This window comes from Seriola lalandi, unplaced genomic scaffold (assembly GCF_002814215.2).
Source record: "Seriola lalandi dorsalis isolate HSWRI2012SDOR001 ecotype SW California unplaced genomic scaffold, Sedor1 jcf7180002054878, whole genome shotgun sequence".
Taxonomy (NCBI): Eukaryota; Metazoa; Chordata; class Actinopteri; order Carangiformes; family Carangidae; genus Seriola; species Seriola lalandi.
Genome location: NW_019525431.1, coordinates 16068 through 22949, shown reverse-complemented (window position 1 = coordinate 22949; position 6882 = coordinate 16068). Strand labels below are relative to the sequence as shown.

Genomic DNA, 6882 nt, shown 5'->3' with positions numbered 1-6882 from the left:
TTTCCCCCCCCCCCCCCCAAATCGATCTCTGCTGGTGTCTCTGACACTGAATAATTAATCAGTTCATTTGTGGTCGACTGGACGGCTGCTGTGGTCACTGACACCTCCATTAACCCTTTATACAAGTGATGATGATGATGATGATGATGATGATGATGATGTGTTCAGGTCAAATGGGAAATACGACTTTCACGACGAGTGAACGCTGCACAGCTGGGAACCTTGTTTCCCCAAACCTTTGTTCAAACCCGCAGAACTTTATTTAAAAGTCTGATGGAGATCAGGACAACTCCTCCAACCTGAACAACCCTCTGATACAACCCCAGGACTGTCTCCTGTTGTCATGGTTACAGTCTTTCGTCTCTGACTCTGACCCATAGTAAACACAGGAAGACGTCAGGTGACTATTCAGCCACACCTCTCTGATGGTCGACCAGCGTACACAAGCTAAAGTCCTGCGTTCAGTCTGAATGTATTTAAAGTAAACACTATGTGAAACTGGACGTTTCAGACTCAGAGACGAGTGTTTGAAATTATTCACTCAGATTATTGGAAAAACACAACATGAAATAAACCAGTTTCCTTTAAAGCTACTGAAGAGAAACATTCAAACTGTAAAGGGTTAAAAATGGCGGCTCCAGGAAGAAACAGACAGAACTGGATTAGAGAGAGATCTGTCTCTGGAGAGAGATCAATTACTATCTTATGGCTCCTGCTGATCGATAGTCTGATCAATAGTTGGAGGGAATCGGGTGTCAGCCACAGTCAGTCTGAAGGAAGGAGGGAGAGAAGAGAGGGATGAACTGAGATCAGAGAGAGCGACCATCTGATCTGTGTTCACACGTCACACACAGGTGAGTCCAGGTGAGTCCAGGTGAGTCCAGGTGTGTCCAGGTGTGTCCAGGTGTGTCCAGGTGAAGCTGCCCCACACAGAAACCTAATATATGACGTATATGTCCCCTATAAGAGAATATATTATCCCCACATGTATGAAGATATAAGTCATAACATATAGGAAATATCCATAATAAAATGTATATATCAAAATGATCTATATGATAAATGTACAATATAAAATGCTGTCACCATATTTGTTAACAATATATATTTAATTAAAACAACAGCTGCTCATGTGTCAAGATTCATATTTGAATGGACATCATTTTCATCATCTTCATCATCATCATCATCTTCATCATCATCTTGTTTTCTCTTTGTTTCACTGAAGCTCTGCGTCTATTTTCAGATTCACGCTTTTTATTTTCAGGAAGTCGATACTGTTGCTAAGCGATGGCGCATCAACATGAAACAGAGTGAAGGAGGAAATGAACGTTTTGTTTTCCTGATTTTACAAACTTCAGATAATATTTATTCCCTCTGACACTGATGATATTAAAACTAAATGTTTGTTTACGACTTTCCAACAGACTGATTTTAACATTTGACTCCAGATTCTCTGGAGGATTTTTCACTGAGCGACTCTTCTCCTTCTCACGCAGCCGATCTGCCTCTGTGCAGTCTGCTGGGACAGGAGATAACTCACAGGAATGCTGGGAGATATCTGAGGGTTGCTAGGTAACCACACCCAGGCGTCCAATCAGCTGGCAGAAATGTGGGAGAGACAAAGAGAGAGAGATGGTGCACTAAAATAGACCTCCCACCATCAGACCACCACGACTGCCCCGCAGGTCACACACACACTCACACACTGCAGGGGTCACGAGCTCAGGTAAACCCCACCCGCCTGCCCTGACCCCGGAGTATAATTCAAACTACCACCGTCATGTCCCCCCCACACACACACACACCTCATCCACACCACACTGTGATTTCCTACATTTCCCAGAATTCCTTTCAACTACCCAGAGTGAAGAGACTCCAGTTTGTTGCTATCAGCGGCTGAGAGTGTGTAGGAGGAAAGAGTGATAGTCACGCGCACACACAAACACACACACACACAAACACACACACACACAAACACACACACACACACACACACACACACAAACTGTGTTGTAATTAGTGAATGAATTCCTGAGTTATTGCCAAAAAACAGTGTTTTGTGATGTCACAGTGAGTTTGACCTTTGACCTTTGTTTCGTTCCTTCAAGGTGTTACTGAGACATCACGTCCACGAGGATGAGACAGACGACGTGTCTCAGGTCCTGACTGAGACATAAAAATCATTAAAGGATAAATTCAAACGCCCTCAGAGTTTTGATCTGACTGGTCGACTGTTGTGGAGGGGGCGGAGCTTTCTCTTTGTGTCAGGATGAGGAGATGTAAACGATCTCGTTAATAGGAGGTCGTTAGTGTCGGTCACTGCGTTTTCACAAACACACAAAAACACAGGTCCTGAGAACGTGCAGACCTTACACTCAGATTTATGACTGCCACACCCACACACACACACACACACACACACACACACACACACACACACACACACACACACACACTCATAGCCACTTTATCAAATACAATTTAAAGACACATTTTGTTTGTTCACATTAACGACATGTTAAATATCTTTTCTTGCTCAGCAGTGCTGCCTTCAGGGACCCTCTGACATCTGAGGTTTTAAAGTCAACAGCTGCAAACAGAGACTAGAACGTGAAACCATGAATTTTAAAGTTCAAACTTAAATAAAACTAGTATTTCTTTGCTTAATAAAACTTTTACTGTTGTTATTATTTAACTGTTTTTGGAGGGAAATCGGAGCGTGTCATCAGGATGAAATGATACTGGGTTGATCAGATATTAAGCTTATGTTAATATTAGCTACCGTCACATTTCATACCAGCTGCATCGGCCTGACTGAGCTAGCTTGTGTCATTTTGCCACGCCCACTTAGGCAAACAGGAATGTTAATAATTATAAATAACCACTGGCTTTGCTTGTAATGCATCATCTTTGTTATAGAGAATATTTTCCATAAAGAATTGTTTTATTAACTGAAAAAACCCAAAATCACAGAACGTGAACATTGAGATTAAAATGACCACTTTTCAGCAAGTGACTTTTTTCAGATAATTTTTCGCCCAGGTTCTGTCCTCTAGAAATGAAGTTCATATTATATATATATATATATATATATATATATATATATAGTTACCAGCTTCCACAGAGTATTAGGGCCACGCTGAGGAAAAAAAAGAAATCTGAAATTTCGAGAATAAAGTCATAATATTATGAGAATAAAATATTTTGAGATATAAAAACATAATTTTCAGGAATATTACAAGCAACCAATAAAACAGGTGAAAGGACACTGAGGTCAAAGGTCAGTGGCAGCCTGAGCTGCTTCTGGCAGCTGCTGTTTGTCTAACAATAGAATAGACTCAGTTTCTTGATGATGATGATGATGATGATGATGATGAGCCAAAAGTATTTCCTTATTTGTGAAACCTCTGCTAAAGTAGAACTTGATGTTTCCCCCTAAAACAACACGCAACCTAAAATGAACACTTTATTCTTATTATGACTTTTTTTCTCGTAAAATTGCGACTTTATTCTCAAAGTTTCAGATTTTTTTCCCATAATGTGGCCCTACAACCCCGTCGTGCACAACAGCAAATACGTTTTTAAGAGAAAGTTATATGTATTTATGTTTACTAATTAATGAGGAAATGTTCCGCAAAACCTTTACTGGCATTATTTCATTAGTTTTCCTCTAACGTCTCGATTTAATACTGAAAAAAATCAAAAATGACTTGAGGGAAGGACGATGACGTGTTCACTGTTTTAATATTTAATTGAAATATAACATGGTCCAGGCAGCAGCTACGTTTCCCTCAGACATGGACACACACTTGCTTCCTCACAGCTGCAGAACCGAACAATGATGATGCTTTTAAACCTCGTTTTACCAGCTACATCTGCAGTAAAGTGTCCAGATGTGGCGTTCAGGTTCAGAGCTGCAGGATCTTCCTCTGGATGTTACATAAAGCTCCGCTAACGTTCACCCTGCTGCCGGCTTTGATGCCGTTTGTCTCCTCACGGTTTCTGCAGAGTCGTGATGCAGTGAAATGTAAAACATGTCGACGCCTGAGGCTGTAAGTGGGTCAGAGAATGAAAAAGTGCTGAGTCACAGCTTCACATTCACAGCTCCCACTGATTATTCAGATTCTCTCTGAACCTCAAACGTTATCAGCTGCAGCATTTTCCCTTTTCCTTCACTGCAAGCTGCTCTGCAGAGTCACTGTTTGGGCAGATGAGGCGTTGAATGTTTACACAGTTAGTGAGGAATAAACATGATGGAGGTTCATTAGTGTGATGAGTGGCAGTAAGATCAGTAACATACACAGGAAGGAGCAGCTTCACTGACAGAATACAGGTGGCAGAGATACATATACAAAGTATGAGTTACTAGTTACAGTTAATGATCAAAATACAGTTACATTATTTAAATTAATAGATTATAAAATGGGAACACTTTTGAAGTTTGCATTAATCACTCTGAAATCTAAAAGTAGTTGTAGTTCCTGTATTTCTTACCTCATGAGCTACTGACTTAGCCAAACTGCTAGCCGACTAGCGCCTGCAGATCAGGCTGTTAGCATTGTTGTAGCATTGCTGTAGCTAGCTTGCTAAGCCTGTCTAGCTAACAAACAAACCACCGAGCGGAGGCCAGACAAGTTACAACATGTATGAAGTGTAATATATTTTTGACAGTTATTTCTATTTCTTAACTACAACCTTCTGGTATAGAGAGCTGCAGGGATGACGTATTTTTGTAGGCTAACCCAGATGCTAGCATCGCCATGGTTCCCTCCACAAACAGCCAATGGGATTCCTCTTTCAGATTGTAAACAAACAACAGTTTCTGATCCTGACAGGTTTAGTTCAGCAGGATCATCTTCACTAACGAACATCTCTGATGTTTGAAACCTCAATACAACCAGAAGTAAGAAGCTAATGTTAGGCTATAAACCAGCTACAACACGGTCACATGACCATGAACAGGAAGTGCTAAAATGCTAACTAGCTTGATCGTCAACAACCGAGCTGCAGTGCTGTGAACGTTCTCCAGGAGAGACGGTCTGAAAACCTGCTCTGTTGTCCAACATTTTTACCACGTCTCCATGACAACCGGCCATTCCCTCCACCTTAAACCTTAACTCCGACTTTAAGGAAAATTTTAACTTAAGTTGTTTTGTGCAACTATTTTATTTGAAGGAAACCAACCGAGAGGTCGTACAGAGACGACACTGATCCAGCATCAGAGAGGTGGTGGAGCAGATCTGATCAATGATCAATGATCTGATCAATTTAATGATCACATCACAAACAGAAACAGAAACTGTTCACAGCTCTGAACCTTCAGTCTGACGCTGCTTCAACTGCAGCTCACAAACAGGAAATCACAAGACGCAACAGTTTGTGTGTGTGTGTGTGTGTGAGAGTGTGTGTGTGTGTGTGTGTGTGTCTGTGTGTGTGTGTGTGTGTGTGTGTCTGTGTGTCTGTGTTGGCAGGCTGTTATCTCAGCTCACAGAGATGTGACCACACCCAGCCGGACACCGTTAAGGTAACGGCTGCTGTCATTGGCCGACACGTACGACATCATGTTTGTTCTGATTAACAGCTGCTTAAAATGCCTCCTCCTTTCCTTTCTCATTTCCTTCCCTACTTTCCTTTGCAATGTCCTCATTTCTCTCCCTGACTCCTTCTTTCCTTCCCTATCTCCTCTGTTTCTTTCCCTCCCATCTCATCATCCCTCCTTCCTTCCTTCTATACTCACTTATTTCCTTCCCTGCTTCCTCCTTTCCTTTGCTTCACCACTTTCCTTATCATCTTGTATCCTTTTCTTCCCTTCTTCCCTACCTCCTTACGTCCTTCCCCATCTCCCTGTTCCCTTGCCTGCTTCCTCCTTTCCTTCCCTACCTCTTCCATCCATCCACACCTATTCCTTTCCTTACCCTTCCTTACTTCCTTTCTTCCCCTCCTTGCCTCCCTCCATCTTTCCTTCTATATGGCGTTCTGTGTGTTGCCATGACGATAGCAGTGATTTGACGGATGCTCTTAAGAGTGAACTGCTAACCACTCCTTCCCGACCTCTCCTTACATTCACCCTTCCTTCCCTTTCTCCTTTCAAAGCCCTTCTTTTTCTTTTCTTTCTCTCTTTTCCTTCCTTGCATGCTCCCTTCTTTCCTTTCCTACCTCCTCATTTCCTTCCCAACATTTCTTCTCCTTTTCTTTTCCTCCTTCTTTCCTTTTCCGCCACCTCCAATCCTTGCTGCTGTCTTCCTTTCCTTATCTCCTTCTTTCTTTTCCTAGTTCCTCCTTTCCTTCCCTGCCTCCTCCTTACTTTGCTTTCCTTCCTTAACTCCTTTCCTTTCCAAGCTCCTCATCTTCTTCCCTTTCATACGTCCTCTTTCCCTGCCTTTGTCCTTCTCTCCTTCCCTTTCCTCCATTCCTTCCCAATATCTTCATTCTCTCCATACTCCCTTTTATTGCCTCCTTTCCTTCCCTACTTCCTTACCTCCTGCTCCTTTTACTCTCCCTTATTTCTTTACGCTTTCGTTTCTCCTTTCCTGCTTCTTCCCTACCTCCTCCTTTCCTTTCCTGTCCTACCTCCTCCTTTCCTTTCCTTTCCAACCTCCTCCTTTCCTTTCCTTTCCAACCTCCTCCTTTCCTTTCCTTTCCAACCTCCTCCTTTCCTTTCCTTTCCAACCTCCTCCTTTCCTTTCCTTTCCAACCTCCTCCTTTCCTTTCCTTTCCAACCTCCTCCTTTCCTTTCCTTTCCAACCTCCTCCTTTCCTTTCCTTTCCAACCTCATCCTTTTGAATCCAGAGAGTCTCTGATCAGAGGAAGGAGTCGCTCTGAATGAAGCTCGTCCATCATAAAACACGAGAGCTGCTCAACTTCACATTCCTGCAGTGA

The 6882-nt window shown here is 42.4% G+C and overlaps 1 protein-coding gene across 1 annotated transcript in view; it reads right to left on the bottom strand.

The window, feature by feature from the left end:
* Positions 1-6882, bottom strand: part of LOC111671415 (dematin) — a 27283-nt gene that overhangs the window by 14519 nt on the left and 5882 nt on the right. The window lies entirely within an intron of this gene.